Below are 22,549 nucleotides of genomic sequence, written 5' to 3' on the forward strand. Positions count from 1 at the left end.
CAACATCCCTCCCCCAATGTCACAATCAAAAATGTCTCTGGGCATGGTCAAATGTCTGCAAGGAGATTAAATTATTCTCCGTTGAGAACCACTGATAATACATCTGAGACTAAAACATCAGTAGGGATGGGAATGGAAGAACAATGGGAAGTATTATATCTTTTGATGAGATCGAATAATAGAAAGATAAATAAAATAAAAATAATTGATTGCTATATAGACAACAGTTAGAAGTTAAAGGATACCCAGAGCTGAGGGAGCAGTCCATAATGATCAGCTCTCCTCTACCCAGGAAGACATGGATCTCGGAGTGTAGAGTGGATCTGGGGGACAAATAGGTTACCCAGCCCATCAGGAGAGTGTCATGCAGTCAGATTTATCTTAAGAGGCAAATATATGGTGGGGGAGAGGGCCAGATGGCGGAGAAGTAAGGAGCTCCGTACTTGCACTCACGCCNAATATTAAATGGTAAAATTATGGACTAAATGATTTAAAAAATACAGGAAAGGGGTGCCTGAGTGGCTCAATTGGTCATGTGTCTGACTTTTGGTTTTGACTCAGGTCATGATTTCATGGATCCTGGGATTGATTCCTGCACTGGGCTCTGCACTCAAGCAGTGAAGAGCCTGCTTGGGTTCTCTATCTCCTATCTCTCTGCCACTCCCCTACTCATGCTCTTTCTCTCTCAAAAATAAATAAATAAGCTTAAAAATATATATAAGCACAAAACTAAAATAAAAATACAAATATATCTAATATCATTTTTTAAAATTACAGGATGAAGGATGCAAATATTGTAAAGGTAGAAAACTGGAAATATAACAAAATATACATAATTTAAAAATACTAAAACCAAACATACTAGTCATATCAATAAAAAACAGACTTAACACACATATTAATTGAATGAGATTTTCAATTTGTCTCATAAAATAAATGCCAAGTATATTCTGGATATAAGAAACAAATTTAAAACAAGAAAAATAAGCAGGAAAATGAATGACATGCAAAGGTATATCAGACAAATGGAAAGGAAAAAAGATGAGAAGTAATGATCCTGACATCAGACAAAGCAGAAGTCAAGCCAAAACAAATGGTAAATAAGGACACAGTTCACAAAAGAAATATAAAACTGATGAATAATTATGCACCAAACAACACAGTAACCATCTTTATGAAGCAAAAAATACAGAAGGTGCAAAGAGGTGTGGATAAAAACCCACTAAAAATACACAATTTACATAATCACTCATAGTATAATTTGGATCAAGCAAATAAAAACTGAAGAGACAGAATACACAAACAACACAATCAACAAGGTAAAACTTTTGGGTATATATCAATCTCTACAATATGAAAATATAAAAAGAAACTTGCTCTCAAGGACTCATGGAACATTCACAAGGATTATCAAATATTAGAGGTAACAAAAAATTGTAATTTTACATAGTAGAAATATTACAAACACTCTCTGATATCATTACAGTAAAAGTAGAAGTTATGAACAAAAACACAGAACAGCCCTTACACTGGAAAATTTTTAAAACTATTACATAACTCTTAAAATAATACAAACTGAAGTTACAGATTTTTAAATAATGAAAATAAAAACACTACTCACCAGAATTTATGGAATATATTTAAAGCAATGATCAGAGCAAATTTTATAGTACGAAACATTTTCGTCAGTAAAATAGAAGAATGAAAATAAATGAATTCAATTACCAGATCAAGAATTGAAAAAAGATACAATAAACCAAAAGAAAGAACAAGAGGAAGAAATAAAGATAAAAACAGAAATCAACGAAGTAGAATAGACCTAAGCAACAAATCAAAATCCTTGTTTAAAAAAGAATAGACAAACCACTAGCCAATTTGGAAGGAAAAAAAGAAAGATCACAGAATGTAAAATATGAAATGAAATGGAGACACAAACACAGAAATTTAAAAATAAATTCATAAGATACAACTCTGCAGATGCCTTTACAAGTAAATCTGAAAACCTGGATGAAACAGATAATTTCACNGAAGTAGAATAGACCTAAGCAACAAATCAAAATCCTTGTTTAAAAAAGAATAGACAAACCACTAGCCAATTTGGAAGGAAAAAAAGAAAGATCACAGAATGTAAAATATGAAATGAAATGGAGACACAAACACAGAAATTTAAAATTTAAAAATAAATTCATAAGATACAACTTTGCAGATGCCTTTACAAGTAAATCTGAAAACCTGGATGAAACAGATAATTTCACAGTAAATTACAGATAGCCAAATTTGAGTCCATTAGAATTAGAAACTTTATCAGAAAGATCAACCAGACTAGTTTCCAGGGAAGAAACTGAGAAATTTATGAAGAAACTACGTGACAAAAAGCACCAGATTCAGATAGTTTCATACTGGAATTTTACTAAGTCTTTAAAAAAGACAGTTCCAATGTTCTACATATAGCTCAAGAACATTCAAACTGAAGAAAAACTCCCTAGTTACTCTTACCAAGCACCTTTAATATTAATACCTAAAGCTGAAAGAGACAATATCAAAAAAAAGGAAAAATACACAGTAATATCCCAATATCATTTATGAATACTGATGCAAAACTACTAGGTTAAATTATTAACAAAGTGAATTCAACACCATAAGAAGAAAGTAACACACTATTATGAAGTGAGACGTATTCCAGGAATGCCATGTAGATTTAATATTAGAAAGTCCCCTGATATTGTATATTAATATATCTAAGGAAACAATTAATTATGTAATTATTTCTGTATGTGCTGAAAACTCCTTGAACAAAATTCGACACTCACCCATGACTAAAACATCAAAGAAAATAGGAACTGAAGATTACTTCCATAAAATGGTAAAATACCACAGAATGGTACACCTCATTCTAAAGCCAGTATTTTACTTAATGGGCAAAAACATTAGAGGCATTTCCACTAGAGTCAGAAACAAGTGAGGAATGCTTACTATTTCTGCTGCTTTTCAATGCTGTAGTTGAGATATTAGTCAGTTCAGTTGGACAAGAAAAATAAAACAGAGGCATAAGAAAGGGGTAAGAAGGAAAACAATCTTTGTTTGCAGAGTGAGGGACATTCTGCAAAATACCAAATCAATACTCTTTGGAAGTGTCATGGTTATGAAGAATAGGTTATGGAAAAAAGACTGAAGAATTCCCACAGAGCTAGAAATACTAAGCAGAATACCAACTAAATCCAATGTGAGACACTGAATTATATCCTGGGAAGGGAAAGAGAAAAAAAGAAATATAACTGGGAAAACTGATGAGGCTTGGAGGTTTGTAAAAGGTCTATAAATTAGGACTATTACTGTGTCAATGTTAGTTTCCTGGTTGGTAATTACACCGTGATTAAAGAAAACTGGATGGAGAGTATGTGGGAACTATTTTTGCAACTTTTCTCTAAGTCTAAAATTATTTCAAAATAAAAAGTCATCAAAATAAATGACTGTAGCGGTCCCTGCAGTTGATTCTGATGCATGGTAAAATTTGAAAATCACTGCAATGGAGTAACAATCCTGGCCTCTTTCCTCTCATGTTATCTTTCCCCACAGAGATGACATTCATTTGTCTATATCCTCAAGTGGGAGAATAAGAACCAGAGGAATATTTCTTTATTTTTTAAAAATTTTTATTTAAGTTCCAGTTAGTTAACATATTCATTCAAAGGGACACAGGCCTCCTGGTGTTCACAGTAACTTTATCTACAAAAGTCAAATTATGGAAACATTCCGAGTGTCCATTGACTGATGACATATATGTTCCATTGTGTATGAAATATTACCCAGCCATAAAAAGAATGAAATCTTGCTATTTGCAACAACGTGGATGGAACTGGAGGGCATCATGCTATGAGAAAGAAGTCAGTTAGAGAAAGACAAATACCATATGACTTCACTCACATGTGGAATTTAAGAAAGAAAATGATCAAAGAGTATTTTTTGAATTGCTCAGAATATGTTAACAGAGGTTGCCTATTAGCAAATGGTGAGTTCACAAGGAATGATTGTTGATTGGCATTTTACTGGAATACAAGGAGTGAAAATTGGATGGGGCAGAATAAATGTAAAAGGGCTGTTTTTTTAAATTACACTGAGGGTCTAAAAAGATGCTGTTACTTTGTGCACAATAAGTGGGAGAAAGAGTGGTTGTTGAATTGCTTGCAGTGAGTTTGAATAAAATGGTTGTTGAGTAGGATTCAGTAAGTGTGCAGACAGAATGTTAAATGACAAGTAGCAGGTGTGCCAAAATTGGATGTTGGATGATACAGAGTGAGTGTATGAAGAATACTTGTTGAATACCTAAAAGTCAGTGTTCAAAGAGTGATTATTTTGTTTTATTTTTCAGCTTTATTGAGGTATGATGGAGAAAATTATGATACGTTAAGTGTAAATGTGATGACTTGATATATGTATTCATTGTAAAAATAATCCCCCCATCTAGTTAAACAACATATCCATCACTTCACATTGTTACGTTTTTGTGTGAGAACCTTTAAGTTCTACTAGAAAAGTCAATTATACAGTACAGAATTATCAACTATAGTCACCATGTTATACATTAAATCCACCGACCTTATTCATCTTATAGCTTAAAGCTTGTATACTTTTATCAACCATATATCTTCATTTTCTAAGGTCTGGACTTTGGGCAAGAGTGAGAGAAGAATGTTAGCTATTTTGACCAATGTCCCAGAGTCACGTTTTCCAATCACGTTATCAATAATAAAGCTAACATTTGCTGTTTCCTGCTTCTATCATTCCAATGGTTTTGAACTTGTGAAGTGGAGACCTCCCTAAAACCCAACACCGTAGTCCAATCAGCTGTGACCACATGATCAGAGATCACATCATCTTTACAGGAGACCTCGTTCAGTTCAGGCAGTAGGAAGGGCAATTTCCTAATTAATTCCTGAATTTAGGTTGGAAGATACATCTACCAGATAATAACAAAAGTAAAACGTATAGGGCAATATATCTAAAACAATCAAGAAATGTTCCTAAAATTTGTTGTAAATACATGATATGGGGCACCTGGGTGACTTAGCTGGTTAAGTGTCCGACTCTTGATTTTGATTCAGGTCATGATCTCACAGTTCGTGAGTTTGAGCCCTGCATAGGGCTCTGTGCTGACAGTGGAGAGCCTGCTTGGGATTCTCTCTCTATTCTCTCTCTGCCCTTCCACTGCTCTCTCTCTCTCTTTCTCTGAAAATAAATAAACTTTAAAAAATTTTTAAAAAGAAAATTATACACAAGGTGCCAAGACAAACCAATGGAGAATAGTCTTTTGAATAAATGTGCTGGGACAATTGGATAACCACATGCAAACAAATGAAATTGAGCCCTTTCCTTACATTGTAAGCAAAACTTAACTATAAATGGATCATAGACCAAAATGTCAAAGTTAAAGCTTTGAAATTCTTAGAAGAAAAATGGGAATAAGTTTTCATGGTCTTCGATTATGCAAAGCTTCCTTTGATATGTCACCAAAAGCGCAAGTGAGAAAAGAATAAAATGGGTTGCTTGAACCTCATCAAAGTAAAAATCATTTGCGTTTCAAAGAAAGTGAAAACAACTTTCAAGAAAGTAAAAATTACACCATAAAATGGGAGAAAATGTTTGCAAATCATTTAACTGATAAGAGAATTCTATCTAGAGTATAAAATGAACTTCTACAATTCATTCATAAAAGGATACATAACCAAATTTAAAAAGGGACAAAGGATCTGACTGCATTTCTCCAAAGAAGCTATAAATCATCGCAAAGGTTATGAATTGATGCTCAACATCATTAGTTATTAGGAAAATGCAATCAAAACCAAAATGAGATACCACTTCATATCCACTAGGATGTCTGTAATCAAAAAGTCAGATAACAAGTGTTGGCAAGGATGTGGAGAAATTAGAACCCTCATATATTACTCAGTGTATGAGAATGTAAAATAGTGCAGCTTTGGAAAATAGTGGGACAGCTCCTTAAAAAGTTAAAAATTTGGGCACCAGGGTGGCTCAATCAGTTAGCCATCTGACTCTTGGTTTCAGCTCAGGTCATGATCTCACAGTTTGTCAGATGAAGCCCCACATCGGGCTCCATATTGACAGCTAGAGCCTGCTTGGGATTCTCTCCCTTTCTCTCTGCTATTCCTCCACTTGCGTGCTCTCTCTCAAAATAAATAAACTAAAAAAAAAAGTTTGGGGCACCTGGGTGGCTCAGTCGGTTGAGCATCTGCCTTCAGCTCAGGTCATGATCTTATGGCTCGTGAGTCCAAGCTCTGGTTGAGCTGGCTGCTGTCAATGCAGAACCCGCTTCAGATATTCTGTACCCCTCTCTTTCTGCTCCTTCCCCACTTGTGCTCTCTCTCTCAAAAATAAATAAATCTTTATTTAAAAAGTTAAAAATAGAATAACAATATGCTACAGGAATTCCACTTCTAGGTATATCCCTATGAGAATAGAAAACATACATCCACAGAAAAACTTGTACACAAATGTTTAAAGCAGCACTACTCCTAATAGCCAAGAGGTGGAAACAACCCAATTGGTTCAGCAACTGATGAATGGATAGATAAAAATGGCATATGCCAATGGAGTATTAGTCAAAAATAAAATGTAATGAAGTACCCATATGTACTACAACAAAGATGAACGTTGAAAACATTATGCTAAGTGAAAGAAGCCAGTCACAAAAGTGCACATTTTATATGATTCCATGTATATCAAACATCCAAAGTAGGCCAATCCATGGAACCAGAAAGTAGATTAGTAATTTCCCAGGGCTGAGAGATGGGCAGGAGGAAGAGGGAAGGGGGAATGATGGCTAAAGCAAGGCTTTGTTTTTCATGATCAAAGTCTTAAGTTGATTGTGCTGATGCTTCTAGAAATCTGAGTATATGAAAAGTCATACAATGGGTGAATTGTACATTATGTGAATTATATTTTCATATGAATATATGTATCAGCACACCTGCTTTAAGAAAAGTCTTGAGGAAACAGCCAAACCTCATACAACTCTATTAAACAAAACTTAACCTCAAAACCTTTAAATTATTGACCACGATTATTTCTGAGTGATAAAATTAAAGGTTACCATTTTCCTCTTTACACTGCTACTATATTTTCAACAGGCACAAATACTATTTTTAAAATGAAAAAATTAAACCTTTACTGTAAGTGATTAAAATGGAGGGAGGGAAAGCTGGCTAACGTAACAAGTTTCTCAGCATGCCAAAGAGAGTTATTTGAGGTAAAAAACATCAATAAGAGGAGCCTATTAATCAAATCCTAGGATGGCAGTGTCTCTGATGACTGTAATGCACTTGACCCAACTTCTGGTTAGCCGTGAATGATTGATAGGCCTCTTATGACCAATCTGGAGAAAGATCTTCTGAAACACCATTTTGATTTGCATCAGGTAGCCTGGAATTGGAATCTAAACTCCCGGAGCCACTTACTGTGTTGAGGCTTCCAATTCCTCATCTGTAAAATGTAGAGAGAAAATAAATACATACCAGGTAATGATCCAGTTGCACTAGATGAGTGACTCCCAGCTTGCAGGATCAGCATCCCTGTGAACCTGATAGAAAAGTCAATTCCTGGGCTCACCACAGACCCCAGATTCAGAAACTCTGGAAACAGAGGCCAGAAATCTCTGTTTTAACAAGCCCTCCTTATGATTCCATTGCAGGCTGAATTTGAAAACTACTGATCATCATGTCTTCAGGGCTTGAGAAAGAAAATCATCAATCGGTACCTGCAGAATTTTTTCAATCACGTATTTTAAACCTCAGGCATTCTGAAATGCTCCTTGGGCTCTTCATATTCCCTCCCAAACACACACACACACACACACACACACACACACACACCACCAGAGGAGAGAAACAGTTTCCAGGAAGGAAGGATTGCAGCGTCTNACACACACACACACACACACAGACTTGAATTGCTGTTTTAATGAGTTACGATTACTCATAAGCATCTCTCTCAGGTGTCCAGAGATAGTCAAAATGACTCAAGACTTTCATACAGAATCCCCCTAATTTCTCTCAACTCCAAAATGCTGTAGTCTAGCAGAGTGAAAGAAGCCACCCCATCCGTCTGGAATAACAACAGTGTCATTTCTTTCAGGGGCAGGTAGACATCATTTGAGGTGGGAAGTCATTTAGCACCTCTAAGTCACACATCCTTTTTTCTGGATTATACCCCTGTTGGAAATACTCACCCTGCTTCTCACTGTGGCTATTTCTCTCTCTCTTTCTCTTTTTTATGTTTTTCATTTCTTACACTTACTCTAGGCTTTTTCAAAAACCTTCATGCTAACAGATTAATGTATTCCTACCTTCTGCCTTCTTTCTCACCCAGCTCTCCTCCCCTTCATGTCTGTTGTAGAGTTTGGGGGCCAAGAGGCAGCTGTGATTTTGAGAGAAGTGGCATGCCATTTAAAACTGACTAGAAGTCTGAGTAGCAGGAGCCCTCGCCCTCTCTCTCTCTTTCTTTCTCTCACACACACACATACACACATGTATGCACTGATCTCATATGTACACACGCTTAAAAGGAAAAGTGATATAAAGGCAAAAACTTCAAAGAAAATTGCTTTGCCCACCTGAATGAATCTGAATTCATATTTTATTTTCTTATAGATTTCTTTTTCTCCACAGCTCCCTTTTGAGAGACCCATTTTATTTGCCCAGAACATTTTGCAATGCTCAAGACCTTCTATGAGTGCCTTGATCTGAGAACCACACAGAAAATGTTTACAGACTGAGCAAGGAAGGGAGAATGGACCTCAAGTTAAGTATCTTCTCTCATCTTTAGAAAACAGCAAAAATAAGCAGATGCAATTTGTTATACTCACATTGTTGACAAGATTACCATGAATGCTACAGGCAAAGACAGCAGCAAAAAGCTCACTTCATCTGCCAACTGCTTTGTGTCTTAAGGGAATGTGTTGACTCACTGAATGACTGAACTAAGCCATTTTGCAGAATATATGAATCTTGCCTCTGATCCTAGCACTTAATGGCTATGTTGCGGGACTGTGTTCTCCATGTCAGACACAATCCGCAACATGATAACAGCACTATATCCTTTCCTCCCTTTCTCTTCTTATTTTTCTGAGGATAAAGAAAAAGATTCTGTCACCTACGACAAATATTTGGATCTTTCACCTAGTTTTCTAAATTCAGTCTAGAAGAGGTTGGTGGAGCTCATCATTTTTGTAGGCTTTGGTAATAATTTCTCATGCTAAGAGAATTTTATCATAATAGTAAGATGGTATTTGCCTATTTTTCACTCCTGTCAGACAAGAGATCTGGAACAGTATCTCCATAACACATATGCAATCAACTTGGAAGGGCAATGGTATTCAAACACATTTGTTCCCTAAAATAATCTGGTCGCCTATTTTAACACAACATGATGTTAGTTTGTATCTGGAAACCCTTTACTACCACTTCCTGCCTTAGATCTTTCTGGACTAATGGCCCTAATGGAAAGACTCAGGGCACTCAACTCTATCCTAGCTCCTTGCTTTCTTCTGAACACATTTAACATACTCCAGGGATAGTTTTCATTTCTTTCTGCTCCCAGAGCCTTACAAAACCAAAAGATGAAAGGATCGTGTTCTTTGTGGAGTGGACCCACACTGGAATGGTTTGATGCCCTACCCTGTGCCCACAAATCAACTCAACAGCAGTCCGAGGCCCTGAAAGACTGGCCTAAGTCTCCATTCAATTATTTAATCATGTCTTTGTCTATCATGGAGAATCCTGAACTGATGCTCTGTATCTTTAGTTGCTCCACAGGTTGCCAAGGAATGTCTGTCCTCTGGGTCTGCTCCTCCCTCTCTTCATATTTGCTATAGAGCATATCCTTGGTTTTCACTCCAAACACAATCACGATAGCAATAAAGATATGTAGGTGGGTCCCACCATGGGTGTCCTGGATCATCAGCAAGCTCACTTACTGCAGTGGAATGAAATGACATCATAGCTTCACATCTAAGCTCCACCACATAGAATCCTTATGAGCCTTTCCAAGCCTTAGTTTCTCTTATCTATAAGATACTGATGATAATACCAATTCTAAGGTATTACTATGAGAATTCATTTGTTATTTTAAAAGTTATAGGCAGCATATTCAATAAGTATTCATTCTCTTCTTTGTTTTGCCCTCATTTATATCATCAGTAAATATATTTGAGACTTAGGGCATGAAGCATCATAACAGAATTCCAGACCTCAAGGAAACTAACAATGGCATACAACTAAGCTTCTAGTGGTAGAATATTTTTTCAACAATATAGGTCTTCAGAAAACAATGTGTTTCCTTTTTCTTTCTTCACTAAGTTCCCCAGAGGAACAACTGACTGCTAGAGATGTGATCTCTATTCATAACCAACTTTTGTTAACGATTCAAGTTTCACAATATTCCCAAACTTGTGTTCTTCTGCTGAAGAAATTACTGACTCTCCTGGACGTCTTTAGAAATTGCATTCTGCATTTTACCCCACTGGTGGAGAAAATAAATATTCTTGCAAAAGATATGAAGGCTATTAAAACCGCAGATGATTTTTAAATTGGACTTCTCATAAGCATGTTTGTTCTTCGACTTTTGACCATTATGGGCTGAAGTGCTTTTCAGTATTGAATCTCAAGGCCAGAGCTTTTCTGTAAATATCTGCATGGCTGCATTTCTATAGTATGTACAGCTAATCAAGGCACATGTAATCATGGGGACATGTTGCAATTGTCAGAGCTAATGACCCTCAACATTACCAACTAACACACCTTTGACATTTATTTAGTTGGAATAAGTATAATACCAAATAGCAATTAAGATATATTTCTTCAGGTCCGGGAGAAGCAACTGTGTCCTCAGTTTAAAACACACACATACATACACACACACACACACACACCAAACAAGCAAAAAACAATAGCTCTCAGACATTATGAAACCCATTGACTTGGGTTTTCACAGATTATTTTCNTTCAGTTTAAAACACACACATACATACACACACACACACACACCAAACAAGCAAAAAACAATAGCTCTCAGACATTATGAAACCCATTGACTTGGGTTTTCACAGATTATTTTCATATACCACTATATTTGCCCCACATTTAAATCAACAAGGTCATATGAAACTTAACACTCTGGCACCTTTTTGGAAAGTGTCTGATTAGAGAAACTCCCACTTCCGAATGACCAATTTCTGTAAAATCACACACAGTGGTATCAAAAGGGAGCTCAAGGATATCATTTCTAGGTTGTATCAACTGGCCTTCTCCTCTGCGGCCATTAACCACAACTAATAGAACTTGCTGATTTTCAGGAATCCTGAAAAGCAATAAAAATCATGAAGCAATAAACACAGTTTACTTGGTACAACTCTCATTTGTCAAATTTTGAAACTGTCACCTCATGTCCTAAAAGTCAAGGTTCATTTTTTCCAGTCAACTCTATGGGCTCAGCAGATTGATTTTCTCAGTGAATTTCCCCCCCTGAAATCAGATTTTTAAAAGATAACATTGGAACAATTTCGACTTAGGCACAACACTTCTGTTTGTGACTAAAATCAAAGCAGAGGAATTGCCAGTTCTTCTAAGAGGCTGTTTCTGATTGTCACGTAAGTCCTCTGTCTGCCATCTCCCTTCAAAAAGAAGATGTATACAGGAGAAAGTAGGAGACATAAAATCATTTACCTGAAGGAAAGTTTGTGTGTCATGAAAAGGTAGAACTTGTCATTGCAAGGAAGGGATGAAAGAAGAAAGGGAAGGAAGGAGGGACAGAGGAGGGAAGGAGAAAGGAAGGGAGGGAAGGAAGGAGGGAGGTAAAAGAAAGCAAGAGAGAAAGAAAGAAGGTAGAAAAGAAAGGGTGATCATTTAATTCTGTTTGTATCCACTAGGTTTTCAAGCTTCAGAACTGACAAGCCCTGTGCGACATTGAACTCAACCCTCTTCTTAACTGTTGGGCTTATATTGATGAAATCAATGCTCTGCAATCAATCCTTTGAGTGTAGATGGATTTCTAGTGCCGAGTTCAGCAGAACTATTAAGAAGAGAGTTAGGGTCTTATAAGCTACACCTATAAGCTATGCTTTAGTTAGTGGCTAAAAGATGACAAATGTTCTTTTATTTTCTAAATTGACAGAATTATTCAAATTATAAATGCAGAAGGAGAACTTTCATTCGAACTAAATGCTAGTGTTTTGTCTGAAAGGTAATTCCAAAGTGATAATGTTAATGGGCATTCTATTTCCTAATCTGATCAAGAAATGGCTCTTCGAATCTCTCTAGAGATCCTGTAACATTTTATACCTGCTTCATCATCATTCATCAATATTCATAGACACATCTATAATTTTTGAGACACTGAACCAGAGCCCGGTTGGTGTGCAGAAAAAGCAGTCCTTGTAAGGGCAGTATTATGAAGGAAGTAAAGTGGGTCCTTACGGACCCTCTGCTCCTGCCACATCTTACCCCGATTAGGGTCTCCTCCCCTGGGGTGTCGTCCCACTGGCTGCTACTATCCAGAGCCTGCTGTAACTCCTAATGTGTTCTGCTTCCCTTCCCCTCTTCCCAAAACCTCTTGCTTCGATGCTACAGCCATCGTAGTAACCTAATTTGCACGCACATGTTAATGGTTTATGAGAGTTTCCTGTCCTCTCCTCCCAGGCAACATGCTCACATACTTAGCGTTTCTGCTTCAGCCTCCAGGGCTTTCATCTAAAGGAGAAACCTTGAAATTCTCAAGACGGTATTTTCTGATTTTAATAGAGCCTCTAGCCACCTGCAGGAAGAGCAACTTCTTCCCACATCCTTTTCCCTGAAATATGGAAAATCAATAACTGACTTCTCGAAATGATTCTGCCACAGCAAGTCCACTGCGAGCCGCGGAAGGATCCTGTATGGGTGACGGCGTTTAGACTAACACATCAGCTCTCCGTACCACAACTGGCGGAAGTTGAGATGTAGTTGTGACTCTGACAGCATGGCCAAGTGCCCCTCAGTCACTGTGCCCAATGAAAGGTGTGAGTGCCCCAGCCCAAACGTGGAAAAGCATCTTCTGGTAGTTACCGACACCAGAGGGAGGAGGAATCAGAAAAGCGCGCGGTTCAAGGGCCCTAATCCAAACTTGCTAGGGCTAAGAACAGAAATATCTCCAAGGCTTCATTTGCTTCTCCCTTGATACCTCCCCACTTTGTAAACTTCCTAGTATCATCCTCTTTAACTCTTATTCTCTATCATCTTAACACCAGCAGGAGAGCGGGACCCAGTTTATAGCAAAGACATTTATTCTTTGTCACGCAAAGCTTTGGGACTGCAGAATAAGACATTTGCAGCCCTGATTATTTTTCAGAGAAAGAAAGAATCTGCAACCATTTGGAATGTTTCTTTCTTTTTCTCTAAGTCCCCTGATTTCATATACCATTGTGTAGACCTGTTTGGTGGCACTGTTTCATACTGAAGACCCTGGTATTGTCGAAATTTGTCCCTTCCCAAGTAACTGCAGAACCATCTGGCACGCAGTAAACAGGCTTATGCATTAACTGATGATGCTCAGGAAACCTAGCAGTTAGCAATTAATTTTATCCCTGAATAATGCAGTGGAAATGATAATCGATGGGACAAAAATGGACAACATTGGATAAGAGCTTGGAAAACACCGCATGTCTACAGATGTAGAAGTTCCTATGCATTCACTCAGATCAGAAATCAAATCAACGTCAGATTATCTTGTAGTTTATGGATCCTAGTTGATTGCATAAATGGCAGCCCACTGATTATAAATTCCACACAGTCCTCCCTTAATGACCTTAATGGGTTGCCATTATTTTACTGTGCTATCATTCAAAAAAAGCCCATCTGGTATTCATAAATATGTGCAGAGGAGGGTGGACTTTGACATTTACAAATCCAACTGAAGAATATCTTCAGTTCAGGTGGAATCAGGAGCTTTTCTGGCAAAGCAGTTTTTCCCACAATGACTTTCCATGATTCCTTCAACAGACATATCCACCCAAATGCCCACCCTGAGGGGCTAGATAAATAAATTGTGTTTCTTTTACATGATGAATTATTATTTTCAAATATTCAAGTACTATGAAAACAGTTAAGTGACCAAAGAATGGCACACAACTGCACATCCACCATGAACTCTACTGTCTAACAAAACTTCCCAGGCCTACTGGCAAGTGACGTTCACTTTCTTGGTCTCAGTTCCCTCCTCTGCTCTATAATGAGAAGGGCTTCAGTTTGACCTCCTCCTATGCGTGCCTTGAATAAGGGTTTGGGTACAAGTGGTTTATTAGGGCAATGACTCCAAGAGGCACAGTGAAGAGTGAGGAAATGAGATTCAGAAAAGAAAAAGCATTAATCAGTGAGTTAACCCTATGGAAAAGTGGAGATAAATCCTGCTGAAGACGCTCTGAGATGATGACTTTTCAGAATTGCCCACCAGGGTGCTTATTCATCAACACCTGCCCTTTATCGCTTGTTTGTCAGTTGCTTCTTGGACGCTTAGTCCTATCTCATGTGGACCAAGTACAGATGTCCCAATTCCAGAGTACAAAGACCTGCAGGAAACCATCTGAGCATGAGAGGATGGTCTCCAGGGTGGGCCATGGAGATGCAGGAGGGATATCTATAGCATCTGCAAAAAGGTAATTGGTTTAGATAACCTCTAACATGCCTTCCATTGCTGAAACCTTACTTAGCAGACAGGGATGTTACTGAATGACCTTACGTTACATCTTTTGCATGTTCTCCAGTAAGCTATTTTTAAAAATTTTTAAATGTTTATTTTTGAGAGAGAGACAGAGTGCAAGCAGGGGAGAGGCAGAGAGAGACGGAGACACAGAATCTGAAGTAGGCTCCAGGCTCCGACAGCTCAGAGCCCGATGCGGGGCTTAAACTCATGAACTGCGAGATCATGACCTGAGCTAAAGTCTGATGGTCAACCAGCTGAGCCACCCAGGCGCCCCTCCAAAAAGCTTTAAAAGGCAAAAAATAACTAGGTGGTAGGAAGTTGGTAAAATTACTGTCTTTGTTTGGGTTCCCCAGAGCTGATCCTTAGCTAGAGATTCATACACAAGTTATTTAGGTGGGAGGTTATTCTAGGGGAAATATCACAGAGGTATAGGGAAGTGAGAGAGATTAGAATGAGACCCAGTGAAGAGTGTATTATTAGATAGCTATTAGTTACGATAGTTGTAAACTAGCTCTCAATCCAACAGGTGAATGCTGGAAGATCTTATAGGTTATGCTCCAAAGATATTCTGTACAAGAGCCAACTGACTCGAGTGTTTACCCACAGCCTCCCATCAGTCATTTGTTGAAAACCATTTCAACTGGGACATTAATTCCCCAATGTTTCTGGTCTACACTACAGGTGGCAGGGTAGGCGTAGATGGCCAAAGAGCATCCTCAGGTAAAGAAAGCAAGTGCTTGGCCTTGGAAGTCAGCCAACTTGCATAAAAATGGCAAGGACAATGGGAGGAGTGGATGCACCAAGACCATTTGCCATAGAGGAAGTTAATTGCTCAAGCCCTAAGGTAGATACAGAAGCACTAGAGGGCCCTGTATTGTGTTATATTTCCAACCTATAGCTTGCTGCTTTAATCTACAGAGGCCACTAGAAGGGAAGGCAGGGGACCACGCCTGACCACACTCAATCCTACTGCCTGCATCAAGGGTCCTCCCAATCACCACAGGCAAGCATCTTCATCTTCTTCAAACTCTTCCTTGACAGTATGGTCTCTGACACCCGTTCAGAACTTACAGCACCCTCTTTGGTTCCGTAACTGTGCTGCACATTTCTGCAGAATAGAGCCTCTGTCTTATTCTATTCCACTCCCTGTGCCTAGCACACATCAATGTCCCACAAATACTTGTTTCTTTGGATAAACTGCAAAAAATTAAGCATAGAAAAACTAAAAGGGGACACGCTCTTTAAAATGGTATCTATGGCTGGTGGAATTGTTTCCTGCTTTTGTTTTTGCTTTTGCTTTCTTTTATTTTTAACTTTTGTTTTTCATAAAAATAATATGTGCTGTTTTAGAGAGTTTGGAAAACGTAAAAAGAGAAATGAAATTTTATTTTATACAAAAAGAGAAAGAATGTGCACAAGCAGGGGGAAATGGGCAGAGGGAGAGAGAAAATCTTAAGCAGGCTTCAGGCTCAGCATGGAGCCCAATGAGGGGCTCAGTCTCATGTCTATGAGATCATGACCTGAGTCAGACGCTTAACAGACTGAGCCACCCAACTCCCCAAAAAATGAATCTTTTTAAAAATCTACTTTGCTTATAATGATGAAAGCAAGAAAACAGTCTGCTTCTTCAACTCAAAAAGCCCTACATCCATGATTGGATCTGTATTATATCAGAATGTTTCAACTCTTAGGTCACATGGTAATTTGTTAAGTGTTAATTATTCTTATATGCCCACCTCAAATAGCAGTGCCACTTTTCAGTAAAGAAAATAAATGGTTAAGATTTAACAGATGACACAAGTAACCCACCCATGCTAATCTCCAGTATCTTAAAGGGTTTTTTACCTTGTTGTTTCTGGACCTCTCCAGATAATACAGAATACTTCCAGATATAAAGCTTTCCTGATTTAATTTGGGACCCAAAATGCACTTTAGCTTAGAACTAAGCTTAAGAGTGAGCTCTGAACTACAATGACCCTCTTTAATTTCAGTATATCATTATAACTACCAATTTAATTTCTCATGTTTTAGAAAAACCTAGATTTCAATTGCCACATTATTAACAATTAATGGTCAGATTTAGGAGAAGATACTTTAATTTTCATAAAAGGAAAGGTCAGTGAACTCTATGGAATCAATCATTTATAAGCAGTCTTTGGTTTTCACTGAAATATTTATGAACGATAAAATTATTTTGACAAGGCAAAGTTTGATATGGAGGCCATTTCTGACGACATGACATGATTTCATAAAAATTCCTGGGCACAATTAAAGTAAGGCAAAAAGTTAAGCCAGAGTAAATGAAATTCCATTTTAAATTCTTCAAGGAACAAGAGATACCTAATGTGAACCTCCACATGATTATATACGCAACCTGTTCTCAGAATCAGACCAAAAGACGCTGCCAGAATCAAACTTGAAGTAAAAATAATATAAGAAAATAAAACTATCGTCCAATGTCAAGTAGACATTGGAAGTTCCCATAGCATGAGGTTGACATTCAGTCAAAAAGCTGGTGATAAGCCTGGAGAATCGAGTCAACATTATTTTTTAATGTAGAAATGCCCACCCATTCTAAAACCAAATTGCTGTAGCAGAAACCAACTGCATTGTATTATTTAATACAAATGTAGCAGAGATTATAAGCAGCAAAATTAAGAATGTCCACATGATGGGCATAATGAATTGGGGCCACCACCTTGCATATCACCCTAAGGAAGAGCTGCTTTTCAAATATCTTTCTATAACATCTGCATCAAATTAGCCCCTATAGCCTGGCGGCATCGCCAAACAAAATGGTGGCTGATGTTGCATGAACCTAATCGAGGATGCATGGACACAGGAATCCAGGCGGAAGTCATTCATAAATGGGGTGATCTCACCCCTAGGTGTCCCCTAGGCAGCCCGTATGTCCACAGGCCCTAGGGTAGAGCAAATCAGTAAGGCCTTGGTGTTCAATGGGAACTACATTGTATTTAGGAATGGTGCAATGAATTCAACAACCCTAAAGTTCCACAGCTTGCTTTACATTCTGTCCATATCATCCTCATAACATAAAACATATCTAGGTAAACTGGACTCAGTTAAACCTGTCTGGAGCTAATTTGACCTTATTTAAACTTGCTTAATTTTGTCTGAACATAGGAGTCTGTGAGCATGAGGAATGTCAGAAAAAAACAAAAATATTTTATGAACTGATAGATAGATTTGCAGTGTCAGTAAATTCACATTAATTTAGAATCATTAAGCAGAAGTGAAATCTCCAGAATATAGAAATGTTAGCGTTATTTTAAGCACATATATGTAATGTATTATATAATTAAACTACTTCCGACAGGACTCTGTGAACCACTCCAGTTGCTATATTAATAAAACTTTTCTACTTTTTAACATTAATCACATGTGGGTGACTGTTGTTCAAGTGGTTTCATAATATAGGAAAACAATTAATTTCTTTGAGATTTTGAGGACAATGCTGGCCTGCCTTTATTAGTAATCTGCTGAAGGAGTAATTATTTTCTACAGATGGTAGAGAATTTCCAACTAATAGACCCTGTTCAAGGAAGTACAGATTTCAAATTAAGAAAACTGTGGTTTATTAGAATACTTATTCCATCTCCAACATTATCTGTTTCTGGAGGAATGGATTTCAGATTCCATCGTGACAATTACTAATGTAAGGCTGAATTCTCCCAACTTGTGAAAAAAGAGTTTGAAAATGTGGGATCCTGCAAAAGCAATGGTGTCTCTGCCAACGTGGAGATTTCCCAGTGCTGATCCCTTTCCCTGAACAGGCTCTTCTCCAGCACACTTGAGATTTCTCCTTCAGAGTCCCTTCAAAATCATCCCATCTTTTTTATTTAATATTTCACTAATATATAGTCTCTTGTCCCTCCTGGGGGCTGCCCCCCCACCTCCTCCAAAGACTTCTGGGTATTTCCCCCTAAACACAATTCTGATCTTGATATCCCTCTCTTTAGAAATCTTCAGTGGTCCCCATTGTCTGAGGTATAAAGGTCAAGTTCATGAACAGTAAATGAACACAGGTTGAATAACATAGTTATAAAGTTGTATAGTAAAGTAAAAAAAATAAAATGCCCTTTTTTCGTGATTTTGCCATGTGTTAATATTCTCATCTGTTGAAATGGGATACCTATGTTACCTGCATTTCAAAATAATTGGGAATGTTAATTAAAAACATGAAAGTGAAGTTGTCCTTAACATTTTAGTGTAAAACTCTAAACACATGCAGGGTATCATTGTATGTCTATAAGCCTAGTAGCCTGTTGACTTTTCTGCTTAGCAAAGTTCTGATAGTTTCTCCGGTTGCTAGATATAACATGAGGTGACACACTTCCTTCACTGGTCCTTAATTTCTGTTCTGCCACAGAGGTAAATAAGCTAAAGTCAGACACACTTAGCCCCTTGCTGTGAAAACCATTATTATTCTTTCACATAATTATCATGCTTACAGATTTTGTAATTCTTCCCTTGCGTCTGACATTTTACTTGGTGCTCTGTATCCAATTTTTGTGGAAATCAATTCAATTTAATCTCACCATCAGCCTCTTGAAACAACTATTTCAAGACACCAGGCTTCAAAGTCTCTCACTCTCTGCCCTCTCTGACTCTTCACTTGGTATTTCCAACATTCATATGGTCTCTTTGGAGATCACTGCATAAAAGAAAGGATGCAAAAGGCCATAAGGAAACATTCCAAGATGCTTGTAAACCTAATTTTCTGGGTCCTTACTAAGAGTCACATTTATAAAATGTTCACTAACAAAAGCTCAGTAACCTATTAGAGTGCATTAAACTTAATCCTCTGTGGACTTTTCTATTAGACTGAACTCCAATTTGATTAGGCATAGGACATCCCAGGACATTAAAGTTGTCTAAAATGGATTGGGTGCGCGCGCGCGCACACACACACGCACGCGCGCGCGCACACACACACACACACACACACACACACACAATCTAGCTCTTTGAAAACGACTGCAGAGCACATGTGGCCAAGGTTTCTCAAGGTCTGAACTTGACAGCTTTCACCTTCTGCATTTATGTGGATTCTCACGTGGCAGGTAATTTTCTTGTGTTTTATTTTTCCCCCACCCAAGGAAAAAAGATGGAAGGAAGACAGGAAAGGAGGGGAAGACAAGACAAGAAGAAATAAAAAAGGAAAGAAAATGGCCAATGTGTAAATGATAACAATTTTTTTTACATGCCAGAGAGTGAATGGGAGTAAAGAAAGCATCCCTTGGAAAGGCCAAGTCCAATGCCTCCCATCTGTCGCCCACTAAAAGGATGGCTTAAGCAGTCATTCACTGCTTGAGTTCCCTCCAGTTCTGATTTTCAGTGATATTAATGAGAAAGAGCTGCTTCTCTCTGTGGCTGAGGAATATGATAAAATAACAATAAAATACTGTGTTAACACACATATTTGTGAATTAGCATGAGCCAACCTTGCTTTTGCATTAAGGCTCAGAGTAGTTCATCCTGGTTTAAAATTTATTGAAAGGCAAATACTTAACCTTTGCTCCCTTCCATTCTCTGTACAGAGTTATTTGGTAATTAGGCTAGAAGCATCTACATAATATATGTCTAGACTCTGTAATGTTCTCTTTCTGTGGTTGCTGCTGGCACTTTACATTGCATTACAGAGTAATGACAAAATACGAGTTGTGTTAAGATTTTTGACCGAAGACATGAAGTATAGTTTTCAAAGAAAGGAGGAAGTTAGGATCCTCTTTCAAAAAGGCCTTAGTAGGTACATCTTAAAATACATATTATTAATTGTTTTGGTCTTTGTATTTGGATAATATATTAAAAGGGAAATACAGTGATAAAAATCATTATCATTTAGATAAAGTATGTTTCCCCCTCAAAGATTATTGAAAGTTATTCTTATTTTTAACTCACCTGAATGACACCATGAACAAAGAAACAGAAATCAATAAACAAAGGAAGAAAAGTGAGAGCCCACTGTGTTGCATTATAAAACATAATCTACATCTCAACAGGAGTACATTAATTTAGAAGAAAATTAGCAAGGTTCTGTTAACAGAATAATGAATAGTTTCTGAGGTTTACTGTCTCAAAAAGCCCTAATTGTGTTCATTAATACCCAACTCAATATTACAGTGGGAAAACTAAATGTGAACAAAGCAATAATGTGCCTTATACTCTCAGAAACCTGCACTAATGCTTGCTACCCCTTACATTGACTTCAGAATGTCCCGTCTTAATTACTACTGCAATCTGATGAATATGACAGTGTCAAGGACATGCACTGATTTGAAATATGATTTTCTAGGGATGTACGGGAAAAGGTTGAGAAGAATATATGTGATCTTACAGCTCAAGACAGAGTTATGGAGACTAAAACAAGGTCGTGTAATGGAGGAATTTATAACATGTAGTGTAGATTTAAATCGGTGGTATCCCCAAAATGAACAAGATTCTCAGCTCTCAGAGAAACACTGAATTTATACAATTTAGTGGGAAAACAAAATCAGTCAAAATGGTAATTTGGAAACGTGTAGACAAAATGTCCAGATGAGTGACTGGTGTTTTTCCCTTCTCAAACTGGTGTTTTTGGCAATATTAGACTCAATATTGATGTCTGTGTTCTGGGGGAAATAAGTTTCTCTGTTGCAATTTTTCATTTTTAATAATATTAGTTCAAATTTCTCCAGTGCCTCTCATTCCATTAGCTCAAAGCACTTTTCAAACCACTAATGAATTACACTTGCTGACATTCTAGCAAAGCAGAAAGCATCCCATCCATTTCCATAGCAAAAGCTTCACTTCAAGCAGCACCAGCCCTTAGAGAATAGCCACAATTAANAAGTTTAACAAGATCACCCAAAAAGGAAGAGTTCAGACCTTCAATCCCCACTAATTTTGGTCTGCCCTACATCTTAAATTATCCACCAGAAATTGATCCAATCAGTTCCCAGAACTCTCCATGGGAGGGCAAAGGAAAAAAGAGAAACACCCCCAAATCTAGTCTCCAACCACGAGGTATCTCCATTATCTTTTCAACCTTCATCAGCCTGAAACATAAAGCACTGAAAAGAACAGGTTAGGTGACAAAAGTTATTTCCCAAAACTGAGTGAATCATTAACAACATCATCTATTATACTGTGAGAGAGAAAGCAATTGCCAAAGAGAACCACGTTAATTTCAGGTCCATTTAAATTTCAAGTCACTTCTTTAGAGAAATCCATCCCAAGTGAGTCCTTTTGGGTTTATAAACAAACAAATGAGATGAGATGAAAGCAACTGAATGAGTCTATTTGTTCTCATGTCAAACAATCAAATATGATAAGTTCTTCTACAGTTATCATTTCTGCAACTACTGTTTTTGAAACTTTTCACCAAGGGTAAAGGATGACTTTTATCTTTTCTCCATCTACAGTATTGACCAGATTAACATACGTAAAATAATCATGATATTCTCACCTGTGACTTGCCTCCCACAATACTGCATTTGGGTCCTTAACTGCATGTTTCTATGTCTTGAAAATTAGATGCTTGGGTTCTTTTTAAAGCATGCCGTCCCTCCACTTTTCCTATGGACCCAAGGAGTTGGAAGAGCCCGATGTCCCGAAGGACACGGTTGTGGCTCCATGACCCAAAGAATGGCACAGCAGCACAGGCAAAAATGGGCTGGCCGGAGAGCTTTATATTAAACTCAGAGGTCCTACTATCCCTGCTTTGTGCAAAGTGAAACAGGAGGGAAGAGCAGCGCAAGTGGACTCAGCAGGAAAGTGAAACTATTTTCTAGTGTCTTCTGAGTGA

This window comes from Crocuta crocuta, unplaced genomic scaffold (assembly GCF_008692635.1).
Source record: "Crocuta crocuta isolate KB4526 unplaced genomic scaffold, BGI_CrCroc_1.0 scaffold546, whole genome shotgun sequence".
NCBI lineage: Eukaryota > Metazoa > Chordata > Mammalia > Carnivora > Hyaenidae > Crocuta > Crocuta crocuta.